General features: G+C 44.6%; 1 protein-coding gene across 1 annotated transcript in view; it reads left to right on the forward strand.

Moving 5' to 3' along the window:
- Positions 1 to 298: 298 nt before the first annotated feature.
- The window catches only part of PRICKLE1 (prickle planar cell polarity protein 1), a 65685-nt gene continuing 50834 nt past the window's right edge, over positions 299 to 15149 (forward strand). The window contains exon 1 of the mRNA XM_030959361.1: positions 299 to 396. The gene's annotated coding sequence lies outside the window, so the exon portion shown is untranslated. The remainder of the gene's footprint in view (positions 397 to 15149) is intronic.

A 15149-nucleotide genomic window follows, 5' to 3' on the forward strand; every position in this document is an offset into this window, starting at 1 on the left:
CGGGTCACGCCGTGCTCCCCGCACGCTCCCCCGTGCCGCTCCCGCCACCGGCCCCGCCCCGCCGGGCCCCGCGCACCGCCCGCCGCCCCGGCCGCCCGGCGATTGGCGGGCGCGGCGGGCGGCAGCCAATGGGCGCGGCGGAGCGCGGCCGGCGCCGTCCCGGGCGCGGAGCGGCCGAGCCCCATTAGGGCGGGGAGCGCCGGGGCTCGGGCAGTCGTGGCGGGGCGGTGAGGAGGCTCCGGGTGGTCAGTCCGCGGCGCTGCTGGAGATGCGCGTCTCTCGCCGGCGCTGACTCCGTGGGACAGAGCCGGGTATCCACCTCCCCCGTCGTCTGCGTGACGGACCACACCGCCTCCCGGGAATACGTCGCCGTGGTCCGACTGCGCTGCGGGGAGGGTAAGTGGAGGCTCCCCGGGGTGACGACTGACGGACAGTCTGCGGCGGAGCGCCCGGCGGGTTTGGCGGAGCGCCGTCCGCAGCTGGCAGCGTGCCGCTGGCGGCGGAGCGCTTCCCGCGGTGCGGCGGGGGTCCTGCGCCCTGCCCGGGGCTCGCATCGCCAGGGCGCGCCGGTGAGGAGCCGCCCGAGCCCGGAGCCGGCGCTCGGCAGCGCCTCTGGCGCCGCGCCGTCCTGCGCGGGGTTGTCGGACGGAGCTGCGGGCTCGGGAGAGCGGTGGGGAGCGCAGGGTGTCCCGCTGCCGGGGGAAGGTGTCGCGGCGCCGCCGCCGTGCCGGCTCAGTGCGCCCGGCGGAGCGAGCGGCGCGCCGCGGCCGCCGGACTGGGTGAGGGTCCAGATGTGGGAGCTCAGCTGTTGCCTGTCAGTGCGTAGCAGCTGGCCCCTTCCAGGCAGCCTCCGCCCTCGCCCTTATCCCGAGCGAAGCGTCCGCCTCTGGGCGCTCTCCTGCCCCGAGCGGGGACCCTGGCGAGCTGGGAACCTCGCTCTGCCATCCCGGCGGCGTCTTCCGCGCTGTCCGCTTTAACTGGGGGATGCTCCCCACACCCACCCCTGCAGCCACGGACCTCGCTGAAGTGTGTGTTTGTGCGTTCTTTTCTTAACGAAGAGAGCTTTGGAAGGGCGACGGGTCGTCCGCGGGTCCCTTCTCCCAGAATATTTGCGCCCACCGCGGGATTTCAAACTCCAGCAGCCACCATTTATCAATCGGCTGGGCTGGACTCCGTCCAGACGCCTTCGCTGTGGTCCGAGCCCGCGGCGGCTGGGTCTGGCCTTTGACAGGAATCTCTCACTGTTCCCCAGCGGGGGTGGCCCGGGAAGGCCAAATAAAGCAGTACCGGTGTTTCTAAATGCTGTCAGCTGGGCAACGAGGAAACGCAGCGGGAGGCATTTTACAGGCTCGCTGAGAAATGTTTATACAGCGAAATTTAATGGTTAACAATGCATATTCCCAACACGCTAAAGAAAACCTAAAAAAAGGCATAAATAAATTACTAGTGTTATTGTTGCGAAATTCCCTGCGATCATTGTTTAGCTGGTAACTGAGATCTTTAAACTACATGTTTTGCACGGCAAACTCTAGAGTAAGTACTGAGATTTTTCAAGTAGGATGGGGTTTTTTTCCCTTTAGCTGTAGTTCTTGCTATTTCTAGGGGGAATTAAGGTGATTTGTACTATTTCTTTGCAAAACAGGTATATCACAGTGGCTGGGTTTTCATCCCAAGACGTGAGTAGATCAGAATGAGCTTGGACAGGGAGTGGAAAGGAAAGGAGATGGAGAGAGCCGTTACTCTGATGCAGTGACAGATCCTTTCATTTCTGCCTCCAGAGCCCCGGATGAGCCGGGCTGGTGCAGTTCTGCCAACAGCACAGTTTATTGTGTCCTGTAAATCAAGGTCCATGGAGCTGCTCTCTTTCTGTACAACAAAAGGTTTTGTAATGAGTAAGCCCAGATCAGTCATATAAAAATTTTAACATCAACTGGTCAAGGTGTGTGTGTAAGGACCTTACAGGGTTAATAGCTAAGCTATTAAGATTGGAGTCAGATGTGGGTAAAAGCAACAGGAGAGTCTGGTTTTTCCTAATATCCTGTAGTATGATAACTCTGAAAAAGGTAATTGTTTAAAAAAAATCTGTTTCAATTTAAGATTTATTAAGCAAGGAGAAACTTAGGTAAACATAAGAATCCCTTTCTTGTTTGGAAAGGCAAGAAATGGCTAGAAATGTCATCTGAACTTAAAGACTACAAACTATGTGTGGATTTTCGTGCATATGTGCAAGAATGTTATTAATCTCATTTCAGCTAGCTTATTCTATGTCTTAGGGGGTCTGGGGTGTTTAACTCAGGCCTTTGGCAAAATGGCTTCTGTGCGTTTAGGGTTGTTTTTTTTTTTCCCTAGGAAATGAGTTATTTCTAGCATTTAATAAGACTTTAAAATACAGGAGCAAGAGAAAGCAAGTGCATTCCAAAGAAGGAGAAATGGAGGGGGTGGGAGGGGGAGTCAAGTTTTACTTACATATGTTATGAGTTGGGAATGTAAATTTGTATATAAGGAGAAGATCTGAAGAATGACTTGGCACACTAATGACCTGGCTTTTTGGAACTTCAAGAGTTTGGTCTGTCTCCCCCTATGGTTATAATAAGAGATTAAATGCATTTGGCATATTTAATTAATTAGCATATGAAAATTGGATGTCTTTTACTTTGTCATGGTTTTCCCGTGAAACTTTTCTATGCTAATGAATGTCTACATTTTACAGAGTAATTTGCTTTGCTTCACATTATGCTTTTGCAGATTGGTTTGACCGTTTCTAATGCTGAGAGCCTTTGTATCATAGCCTAGAAGTCCTTCCTCTTGGTCGTGTAAATCTTGCGTAATAAATACGTTGTCAATTACTGCTATACACAGCTTCTCACAGGGCAGACTGAAAGTTGCTCTTAAATTGAAAGCCTCTGTTTGCTTGGGTGCCATGTCTTATGCATTCCAGAATTAATTGGATATGCAGTGGTGAATTTCATTTAAAACAAACAAACAAGCTGGGTTGTGTTTCTGTTTTCTGCGACTAGTTACCCTAAAGTAAAGAGATCCCTGCTGCTGGGGTATAAAAGCATGCTCTGAAAGATTACTTTTTATTTTTTAAGTGTTGAGAAAGGTCACTTATATTTCTAGGAAAACTGTTGTATGATATGATATTGCACTAAGAATGCTGGATTGAGATGGTTCCCTCGTCACCAAGTGGCTTATATCAATATTCAGTTTACCCCCTTGTATTAAAGCTTAAGCTTCAGTTTGGCCAGCACTGGTTTTTGCTTATGCTGTTTAAACAGAAGTAAACTTGAGGTTAGCTCTAGCCATTAGTATATGCTTGGTGTAAGCCATGTAAGCTTAGGTCCTGCTCCTGGAAATGTTTACAGAAATGAGTAGCTTTTACTTGTGTGCTTAAATTGTTTGGATTAGGAGTTGTATAATGGGAAGAACCAGCTTGGAAGGACACAGCACAGCTATTGCTCATCTTTTCCTCCTCCCACCTTATGGCTGAAGAATGATGGGAAGAAACATGTTTTTCAAGTAATAGCACACTGAAGTCATGGCATTTCTGGCAGAAATTCCCAGATAGACTATCAGATCAGTTTGCCAAAATTACATGCTTTTTTTCAGAAACAGCTCTTTGTCTGCTGGTTCATTGACAAAGGATATTTCCAGCTACTGAAGAAAATTTCACAGGTGATCTGCTACAACTCTTCCTCTTTGTATTTTACTTGTTTATAATATTCACAAAATACATTATATATTTTTAGCAGAACTAAAAGAGCGAGCATTTGACTTCTCAGCACAAACTGATAATATTCCTCAAGCATGTTTTTGTGCAAGGAGGTTTTTTTTAAATGTACAAAATGAGTGAAGTGCTCATATACAAGAGGTAAGAGCCAACACAAACATTTTTAGTATTTTTAAAGGGTCTGTAAATGACAGCTTCTTGCTAGTTTGCCTTTTCTTGGAACACTGCCTGGAAGTCTTCTTAAAAGTTCTTAAATATAGCCATAAGGTTGGTGAGTTGCTTTTCAAGATCATTACGAACCTATCAAGCCCAATGTTTTGCTAGCTAGTAAACCTGGGGTAGACAGTCTCTCAGGTAGACCTTTCATTTCCAGTGGATTTCACATCGACAAATGCCGGAACTGTGCTATTTCAGTTGTGCTGTACCAAAGTCTGTACTCCTGTCTAAGGTCTGTATGTGAAACATTGATTTATAGCACCTGATAGCTCTTGCTGTTCTGTCTTGTGTACTTCTCTCCTTCATTTTCTCTCCCTTCCCCTCTGTCTCCTCCTTAAGATGCAAAAGTCTTATGGAGTATGCTTGTAGGTTTGTATCTGTAACAGATAAAATAAGTTTCATTCAGTTGCCCCCCTTTTATCTAAGGACAGATTCTGCAGTTTGCAATTACCATCTTTAACTTTAGTAAGAATTTTTTTTAAATGCTTCCAGTTACACTCAATATTAGCTTTGTGGAGTGCATGCCAAAAAAGCATTTTCAGCTGCAATCTAAATACTGAAATATAATTGCTTGCCTTTAATAATAATAAACAAAATAATTTTGTGTCCTGTGATGTTTTTGTAACCACCTTCTTGAGCTTGTTGCCTTCTAATCTTGCATCAAGTAACCCCAGACTTAATATTGCATGATTCCAGAACTAGCTTCTCTGTCGGCAGCATGCCAAATCCTGTCTAATGTCTGTGTTAATGTGGTGTATATGAAAACTGACTTCTCTGTGGATTGGAACACTGATTTGTATAATTGCAACTGGCATGATTAAAAATCTGCATGTCAGTATCATGATGCTTATAATAAAATTTACCAATTTTTTTTTTAAGCAGGGTGATGTTAGACCCTTAAATTTTCTTTGAGAGTCTTCATTGTCCAAACGTCTTCATTTCTGAATGTGTTTGAATGTTTAAAAAAGAAAATAAGAACATATATGCAGTTATGAATATAATAATGTAGGCTTTGGATCGTGCTGTACGATAGGACTGCACCCTCTAGTTCTGTAGGAAAGCTGCATCTTCTCTCACTAGTCTTTTTAAGACTGATATAAAAGACTTGTCTCTGAATCTTTAAACATATCTAGACAAGGGCCTTAAAATTCCTTAAAGCACACATCCCTCCTGTATTCCTGTGATCCCTGCTGGAACCATGTAAGCCACCTCTGCCACAGGCGCTGTAATTGTTCAGCTTTACCCGTTCTGCTGTCCCTGATGTCGTCATTAGCCAAGTACACTCCTGTGACAGTGGTGGTGCTGGCTCAGCAGGAGGCTCTGCCGGGGCACCCAGGCACTCTTGCTCAACCCGTTGAGCTCTTGGGCTTGGCGGACACTGCCCTCACCCACGGCCCATTTCGGTAGCAACAGAGACGCACAATAACCACGGCAGAAATTGAAAGACACCTTGTGCTTTCAGGTGTGGATTAACTTGTCTAACAGCACTAAAACCTGACTTGTTTTCAAGTGTGTTAAAAATTAGTGAATGATTAGTGAAGATAGTTTTTAAGGATCTCTTTTTGTAATCAAGCATTAATCACCCAGAAGTTCAGAAGTGTTTATGTAAAGAAATTGCATGTGTTTGTGTGCATACTTTAGGATTAATACATTTTTACTTTATTTCAGACTCTTTGCAGGAATTGGTATTTTCATATAAAAATTAAAGCTTCACATGCTGAGATGACTATTCAAAGTATGAATATTTATATACTTTAAAATTAATTTTATGGAGGCTCTAAAGAAATGTCTGAACCTTGCGTATTTGCATCTCTATATACAAACTGCTAAATAAATTATGCTAGGTCTAGAACCTCACTGGTGAATTGCAGATGTCTTTTGTAAAAGTATACATATGGCTTTCCAAGAGCTTTGAACTGTTTCCTCATGCTTTGCTCATCAGAAAGATGGTATGGATAACTTCATTGTAAGAGGGCATTTTTCCAGTCTTGTTTGCAAAGCATAGTGGATGTGTGTGGTAAATATTGAGTTTTCATTCATCTTTGGACTGAAATGAGCTCACTCTGTGCATATGGAATATGAGAAAAATATATACAAAGGATATGTTTATATTTAATAAAATTAATAGTATAAAGCAAGTGCAGAGAAACTTACAAGCCTAAACAGCTTGGCAGGCCAATAGCCAGCGAATGTCTTAGAGTACTGCCAAACGTGTAGAAAGCAGACCAGGCTCTCATCTGTTACAAGGTACCAAAAAATTTCCAGCCTCATGAGGATGTTGTTTACCCAGGATGCAGCTTTGTTATGTTCTCTTAGCAGCTTGGTGTAGGTTTGGATTTCAGCAGGTATCTGCTGGGAGGTGCCAGTACTATTCAGGAGAAATGCGAGTCCCTAAAAAAAAAAACCACCAAGCAGCTGTGTTACAGCAGCTCTCCACAGAGAGATCCCAGAGTCCCAGAGGGTCTTGGCCTCTCCTTGGGAGGCCCTGGGGAAGGAAGCAGTGTACCAGAGTAAGGCTGGAGGAGGGAATGTCTTCAGGGTAAGAGGCAGGCGTATGTGTTGCTGTTGTGCTCAACCATGAGCTGCCATAAAGCTGTAGAAGCGCTCTCAGCAAAGGATGCTGGAGAGTAGATTACTGAGCTTGATGGTTTCTTTAGCTGTTTGTGAATCCAGTAAATGTCAAGCTTTGCACCCAATCTCACATAGCCCATCTGCTTGGACAGTACTCTCTGGGGGTTTCAGACAGTGTGAAGCTGAAGTTCAGTGGTCTAGGCTAATACCCCATTTTGCTCTCAATATGTGATTTCCCAGTTGCACAAACTGTTGATTGATTTCCTGCAAGAATGGCTTGCATGTTTTTAGAGTAGCTGTTAAAATACTGAAATTGAACAATCCATTTATTTGATTGAACTGAAGTAACCACAGTGACAAACAGGCACCTGTTACATTGCTGCAGATTTATTACTTTTCAGATTTCTTTGCAGAATGTTCCCAGCATTCAGAGCTCTATTGTCTAATTCTCAGTCTGCCACCTCTTAGGCTGTAACTGTGGAAGATTGCTTTTTTAATGTCTCCCTGTCTGTCTCATATTGTGCTGTGGCTGTTCATAAACATTTCTTACCTATTAGTGGATGTCTTATTAGCCTGGAGCTAATGCTGTCAAGAGGTACTGACACTATGATGGCTCTTTCACAAAGGTATACTTAATGGATTTATTCTAGGACTGGGGTGATAGCAGGCTCGTGTTCATTTAAGGCTTGGTTTTGGTTTTTTTTCAAACTTTGATGCATAAGTCAGTGTTCAACACCTAAATGCTAGGCGCAAAACAAAGTTGGATATACAAGGACATGTATTTGTTCTTGGGTCTCTTTCCACCTTCTAAGGGCCTCTGGAAGGAGGCTTATGCTTTGAAAGAACGTGTCTCATGAAGATCAGCAGGTACACCTTCAATTATGCAACTTTTTTTTCTGCAGGTAAAAGTCATCCTCCTTTGTGCAATTTGCTGCATTTACCTTCATCCTGCTTTGTTGTGTACTAAATCAGCTGATATCTAATGCAATTTTGAGTAGATAATCTAAACTTGTTTTTAAAAGGAAACTGTTGGCACATTTCCTGCTGGGGGTGACTTAAAATGTGCTGTGAGCTGTAACAGGGGTTGTGCACATGAGTGAAAGTGGGGAAAAAGCCTTTCCAAACAGTTACAGTAATATTCTGTCAGTGTTGGACTCTGAATAAATATTATTTACTTCAATCTTGCATTTCTGTGGTATATAAAACAATGAATTAAGTCTGTATTCCCTCTGTAAAATACTCAAGCTGTTTCCCTTGTGCTGTCGCATCGTTGTGCAGGCATACCTCAAGTGGAGATCTAGAGATAGTTTGAAAATATTTGGCGGTTTTCTTGCTTCTTTGTTTTAAGTGAGCTTCCCCAAATCAGCCCAATCAGTACCGAAAAGTACAAGGATTATGTTTGTGCACAGTGGGGTGGTGAAAGAGGAGCTTCCTAACCACGTGCTGCTACCAAGAAAAAAAAAGAAAAGCCTAAAAAAACATCTACTATAAAGCTGTAGCTTCTATTCTTCTATGCCTCCAAACCATGAAGTGATTTTGTCACCTCCATCATATATAGGACTTTGTCTGACTTGAATTCCAGTTTGAAGTGTTACTCTTTCTGACCACTGTAATATTAGTTGTGCAGATCATCCTGAAGAATTTTGGAAGATCATCTGCTTGGGCTTGGGTATAAATGATCATTGGGCACTGTTTCTGGTGATGCAAATAGGTCAGATCTCCACTTTCTAGGAATGGAAAGTCTGCATCTTCCACAGACAAAATGGTGTGCTCCTCATTTTATAGAATAACTGTAGGAAAATGCAAGTCAATCATGTCTGTCTGAAAATAATGCAATAGTTCTCACTAAATATTTTTTTTAAGAAGCCTATTTACTGACTGAGCTTCTGACTTACTAATATCAGTCCCAAGTCTTAAAAAACAAACAAGCAAACAACAAAACCCCTGGGTAAGCTGCAAGTTCCCTTCTTCCCCACCCCCAGCTAGAGCCTCTTTGCCTGCCTTTGCTTGTGTACTCTATCGGTTTCACAGTTCATATACTTATGTTTTTTTAAAATCTCCCCCTGCACTCTGGTGGGAAGCGTGTCTGCTGTTTCCTTTCAAGCACACAAGGCTTGATTCTCCTCTCACAAAGGCATAAATTGTGAAGAACTCCACTTGAAATCAATGGACGTAAAGACATGTAAAATGGGGTGAGAGAAGAGCCCAGCCTCTGGTTTCTATTTTTAAGTGAGTCTGGTTAACCTAAAATTGTTCAATGTGCCACTGTGACTTTAGTTTGTAGATATCAGTTACTATGCTTGTTGCTTTTTGTACATAATGTTTCATTTTCATATATAATACATCACAGCTAGTATTCCTAATCAGGATGCACATGTCTTTAATTTAATACCTTGGTACTACTACGTCAATTTTGGTACATAATAAGTAATGTGTATGGTAAAGTACTTACCTTACTAGAGTCAGATCCTGCAAAAAGTCTGGGGTATAGCTGTATTCCTGTGCAGGCCCCAAAGGAAAGAAGGCTGGATTGGTTCTATCTCTACAACTTAAACTTTGTGGTTTTCTTTTGCTTCAGTAGTTCTAATCTGTGAATCTTGTTCCTCATTATGCAGGTTCAAAATACTAATTCTATATAAAACATACTTTCTCAGTTACTGTTGTTTTTTTCTGTGCTTATGGAGTGTTCAGCTCCATTCTTATATTTTATACATGCTCAAGAACTTATTATAACTTTAAATTTTCTCTGAACAGTAAAGTACTTTGCAAGAAGCCTGGAATATCCACACACGATTTTTTTCTATTGCCCAAGTTTTGGTGGTTGTTCACGTTTGTTTATTTTTTGGCAATGGATTATGGTCCTTAATTACCATCAGTAGTCAAATAACTGAGTGAGATTATACAGCAGTGCTGTAAAAACTGTTCTTGGTAGCTGTGATCTGTACACTGTGGATATCTTTGAGAACAGTCATCTCATTCATTAACCAGTGCAACAGACTCCAACTTTATTTAGTTTTTGAAATTAATGCAACCTTCTCTACCTAACTGAAACATTGCTTTGACTGCCTCTTTCTATAGTTTAAAAAATGCCCATGAAATAGTTGGCTCTTGTAATGTATTCAGACTTGGAGTAAATTTATTGGTGTATTTGAATTTTTGTTTTCTGCGTGAATAACAAATCATGGATGTCCACAAGAGAGTCTCTTTAAATCTGGAGTACACTTAGTATGTCCCTTAAATTTTATCTCCAATTTTATTATGATGAGGGTAAAAACCCTGTGGTGTTTACCTGTTTAGTCATTGAGCTTTCCCCTTCCATTTTAGTCCACCAGCCCCCCAAAAAGTCAAGAGGTTGCCTAGCTAGTTATGTGATGGCCTTATGTATCAGGGACAGCAGATGTCACAGAAGTTTGCTGTGCTGCACTGGTTGGAGTGATGCAGGCTCACACATTCAGTGTGGCTTTGCAGGCACAGAAGTGGTGTGGAGCTGGCTTCTGACCCCTTGACTACAGTTATTAATTCCAGTAGTGAATTATTCCTTGTCCCTGATAGGTTTTGCATGACTTACCACAGGGAAAATGGTTTATCGTAGTGAGTTCATGGTAGCTTTAACTATGGCTTTTTTGAAAGGTAGCTGTCAGGGAGGTGGCATGGTGGAGACCAAGAAGTGCTGTTAACTGCTGCTGTGGTTATGAGCAGTGGTGCAGATGTGGTCTACATCTGATGTGAGTGATGGGGGCAGAGAAGGGTGTTTGATAGGGATTTGGGTGCTTGTCAATTCAATGTGCTTTTCCTAGCTGGAAGCTGGATACTTCTCAGCTTTGTTAGATAGAGCCATCCTTGTTGTGAGGTAGGGAACTGACAGCCTCCCAAGCACAGAGATGTGCCGGTGATCTTCCTGATGGCAGGCTTTACTCATGTTTATTCTTATGCCTTTAAGACTCATTCTGTCATGCCATTTTGGGGGCATTTTAAAGCTCTTCTGAAAGTTACAATTGTGGAGGCTGCAATGCATGTCTGTTCATGCATTCTGTTCATGTCTGGAACAGAAACTACTTTTGGGAACATTTTCAAAGCATGAGGTTTGGTGTACAAAATTAATTTCTGGGTACAAGGGAAACCAAAGGTGATGTGGTTAGAATATGAGACTCTGTAGGAAAATTAGTCTTTAACACAGATTGATATATACAGCAAGCTTGCAGAAATACTGAAATCTTACGAAGCACCTTATCAGGTTTATGGATGAAGTGGCTTCTATTGGAAAAGATATGGGAATAGAAGAGCATGCTTCTGGCTCTGTCATTAGTTCAACAAATCCAAGATAATAGCATGTAATCAAGTTGATGACTTAAAGGCTCTGAAGAAACTTAAGACTTTCTGCCTGTTGTGAAACTGGTGATGTAAGATGTGACCTCAGGAAATGGAGATGGTTTTGGGGATCCAGAGCTTGAATCTCTTTATAGGTACTTTTGAAGAGTTGTCACCACAAAATACATACCTGATGGTGCAATGCTTCTGCAAGACAGAAATCTGTTCTGGAAGCAGCAATAAGCCCAAGGTAAATCTTAGAAATCAGTCCTTCCTGTAAAAAATTCCAGAGCCATTTGCTTGCAGTCTTGATTTGTATGTAAGTATGCTAAAATCTATGACTACTGTATAGTTCACTACCTATTCCAGCCATCTTTAAAAGCTATCTTTTTTCACAGAGAAGCTTTCTGACAAGAGGCCTCAGATGGATGCTTGGCACCCATGTCTTTTGTGGCAGAAAGCAAAAATGTATGGGATCAGAAGTCTGAGTAGATTAATCCTTCTGTTCAGTTACAGGTCCATGTCATTGTAACCACGATAAGAAAGTGTTTAAAGCTCTTTAAGAATATTCCTGTGTTAAAGACAAAAGTGTGTGTGGTGGGGAAGTAAAGCAATATTTTAAATAATGGCAGCAGGCTCTAACTTTTAATCTGTCTCCTGTTTAAGGAAAGTAAAAATGACTGAAAATTGGTATGCTGTGGAAGGCTGCATAGAAAATATATATTTCTTGACATCCTTCCAAAAGTACTATTTAAAGACATTTTGTAACATTGGTGTCTTAGCAGCATTCTGGTACCCTCAGTTTTCTTTCCCATGGAACAGTTCCAGCTCTCACTTTCAAATTAGCCTGTTGTGTGATACCTTATGAAACAAAGTAGATATCAGGAGGACACGGTGCAACACTTATGTCTAAATTTGATCCCGGTATGCACACAGCTTGGTACAGCTATGAATTTTGTCCTTAAGAAACATTTTGGAAAACACCTGATCATGTGTGTACATGCTGCACTTGTACCACATGGATGTACACCAGGCACAGCTATATAAGATCCGTATCTCCAAAGATGAAATGTTTGTGTGGCTGTTCAGGTGAGCACTGAAAGGTGCTTTACCAGCATGGAGGGCAGAGCATACCAACCTGAGGTGTACATGCTATTCAAGTCAGTGCTGTGACAGCTTTCTGCAGGAAAAATGCTTGAGAAAAGTCACCGTGAAAATACATACGTGAAACATATACGGAATTAATGTATGGTCCTGGGCATTTTCACTTAAATGCTAAAATATGAGGTTTAGGTTCTAAATTCACTTCTGGCTCTGCAAAGAAAACCAGACTCGTGTGACAGTGCCTGCCTTGCCTCTCTTGCAGCTGGTGACTCCAGGGAAAAGTAGGGTGTTGAAGCTGGGAGGGTAGCAGCCAAGGCTGATCAGGCAAACACCAAGTACAAACTCAAAGATGGCAGAAGTTAACTGGTGGGGTATGGAAGGCTCAGCTGTTGGATTTAGGGCTCTGGCTGCTATTAATGTCCAGTGTGGGCCTCACAGTTCTGGTGGAAAAAAAGCCATGTGCTGTTTGTTATCTCCTTGCCAGGGCGAAGTGCAGTGGAGTTGCAGCCATGGAGTTGTGTGACTTGTGATGGTGGCCTAATGCAGAGCTGAACAAAAAGTTGCTGAATTGTCATAGAATGGTTTGGGTTGGGAGGGACCTTAAAAATCATTGAGTTCCAAGCCCCTGCCATAGGGCAGGGACATCTCCCACTAGACTGCTTGCTCAAAGGCCCCTACCACCAGGCCTGGAACACTTCTGGGGATGAGGCATCCACAGCTTTTCTGGGCAACTTCTTCTGGTTTCTCACTAACTTTACAATAATGGATTTCTTCCTAATACATGATCCAAAGCTACCCTCATTCATTACAAATCCAATCCAATACCCCTTGTCCTATCACTGCATGCCCTTGTAGAAAGTCCCTTCCAGCTTTCTTGTAGGCACTGGATAGCTGCTGTAAGGTTTCCCTCAAGGCTTCTCTGTTCCAGGCTGAACAGCCCCAGTGCTCTCAGCCTGTCTTTGTAAAAGAGGTGCTCCAGTCTTATCTTCCTGGCCTTGCTCTGGCCTCTCCCCAATATGTCCATATCCTTCCGGTGCTGGGGACCCCAGAGCTGGATGCAGCATTCCAGGTGGGTCTCACCAGAGTGGTGTAGAGCGGCAGAATCCCCTCCCTCAGCCTGCTGCCCATGCTGCTTTCATGACACATTTGGCTTTCTGGGCTGCAAGTGCCCATTGCCGGGTCATGTGGAACTTCTCAACACACCCAAGACATTCTCTTCAGGCCTGCTCAGTCTGCTCTCTGCCCAGCCTGTACTTGTGCTTGGGGTTGCCCTGACCCAGGGCCTTGCATTTGGCCTTGTGGAACTTCATGAGGTTTGCACAGACCCTCCCCTCAAAGCTCATGAGGTTAGCAGAGATCCCCCCCCTCAATCCTGTGCGGGTGCCTCTGCGTGTGATCCCTTCCCTCAGCCCGTTCCCTCAGCGCGGGGCGGCACCGGCGCTCGGCTGGGCCCCGCCCGCGCCCGCCAGATGGCGCCCGAGCGCCGGCCCGGCCCGGCCGATCCCGGGTGAATCCCGTGCGCCGGCCCGGCCGATTCCGGGTGAATCCCGTGCGCCGGCCCGGCCCGGCCGATCCCGGGTGAATCCCGTGCGCCGGCCCGGCCCGGCCGATCCCGGGTGAATCCCGTGCGCCGGCCCGGCCCGGCCGATCCCGGGTGAATCCCGTGCGCCGGCCCGGCTGATCCCGGTGCCCGGCTGATCCCGGGAGATGATGCTAAGCAGCGTTGCCGGGTGCGAGTAATGGAGATCGCTGGTGCTTTTTTCTGTCTGTGCTTGTGGCACTGGGAGCGCATCTGCCTAGCTGTGTTTTCAAGGCTGAAACTATTTCAAGGGCTGGTTCACAGTGACATCAAAAGCAAAGCTTTTAAATTTCTCTCAAATTGCTTTATATGAGCGATGTTTAAATGGTTTTGAAGGACAGAGAGCAACCTGTCCATGCAAAAAACCCAGAGAACTGGCTGTTTTTTCTGTCCCTCTGCTTGCTTTGTCTGTTTTAATTTGCTGGTGTTCAAAATTATACCGAAATCCAAAGGAGAAGGGAGCAAGCCTGAAGGTCCCAGCCCATATTCTAAAAGATCTGCATACAAGTTCATCTTTTGGCCTGACATCTTGCCTCATGTTTTCTGTTGGGAGGAGATGGACATGACTTTCTAGGTAGAGCTGGAGAACAGGGGTGTAGCCCCTCTGGTTACCCCAACTGGCTGGAGGGTACAGCAGGAGCCCATCGGGCTGCAGAGAGTGAGCTCTTCCTCACCAGGTTTTCTGTCCCCAGAAGATCCTCTGGCAGGGTGAGGATGTGAGGTGCAGCTCCATGAGTGTGCAAGTGGTCTGAACACGTAGGTGGAGGCAGGAGCCTTCTCACAGCCACTCCACAAACACCAGACAACAGAAGAAATCCGAGCACTTTGATGTGGTTCTCTAGGCCCCTGGTAAGCTGCCCAAACTAGTTTAACCAGGCCCAGAGGCAGAAGAGTGGGAAGAAATGGGCTCTGCTGAATAGCCAAAGGAGCGCTTCCTTATCAGCCTCATTCCTGGGGAGCTTTTGCGCTGAAGTGAGCCTGTCCCGAAGGTACAGGAGTGAGATAGGCCCGCCTGAGACTGAAGGAGAAATGTATTTTCTTAATAATTGTGAGGAGGCCATCCAGGGCCAGTAACTCTTGTCCTTTTGAAGGAAGGATGGGCAGGTGCTAAATTCAAGTCTGCAGAGTAATCCTGCTTGGGATGCAGGCTGTGACTGTCACCACATCCCACTAATAACCTTAGAAGGTCACCCAGACTTCAGATGACCTCAGGAGGTTACTGAGATGTCAGATGGACTGGGCCTTCCAACAACAGTGTCTATATCTTTCCATGGATGCAGGGTGACCCTCAAATAAGGAAGGGATGTGACTCACCTGGCAAACAAGAAAGGCTGACAGCCTGTGCAGCCTGCAGCCAGATTTGTGGATCAAAGCTGTCAAGCACCCTGAGCTGTGTGTGCGGTGAGCCCTTCCGCCTTGATTAAGCTAGTCTAGCAGCAGAAGAATGGATGAAATATTCAGTATTGAGAAAATTTTCTACAGAAAAGAAAGGGGGAGGAATTGCTGGCACTGTAGAACTTGGGCATCTGGCCAACTTAACCAAAATATTCTTTAAAAATAAGATGGTGGTTTCTCAAAATTTTAGGCATGTGGTTTGAGTTTTCAGCTAAATCCTTGTAAATGTTGTCCTGTTAACATGAA

The sequence above is a fragment of the Camarhynchus parvulus genome, chromosome 1A (assembly GCF_901933205.1).
Source record: "Camarhynchus parvulus chromosome 1A, STF_HiC, whole genome shotgun sequence".
In the NCBI taxonomy this organism is placed as follows: domain Eukaryota; kingdom Metazoa; phylum Chordata; class Aves; order Passeriformes; family Thraupidae; genus Camarhynchus; species Camarhynchus parvulus.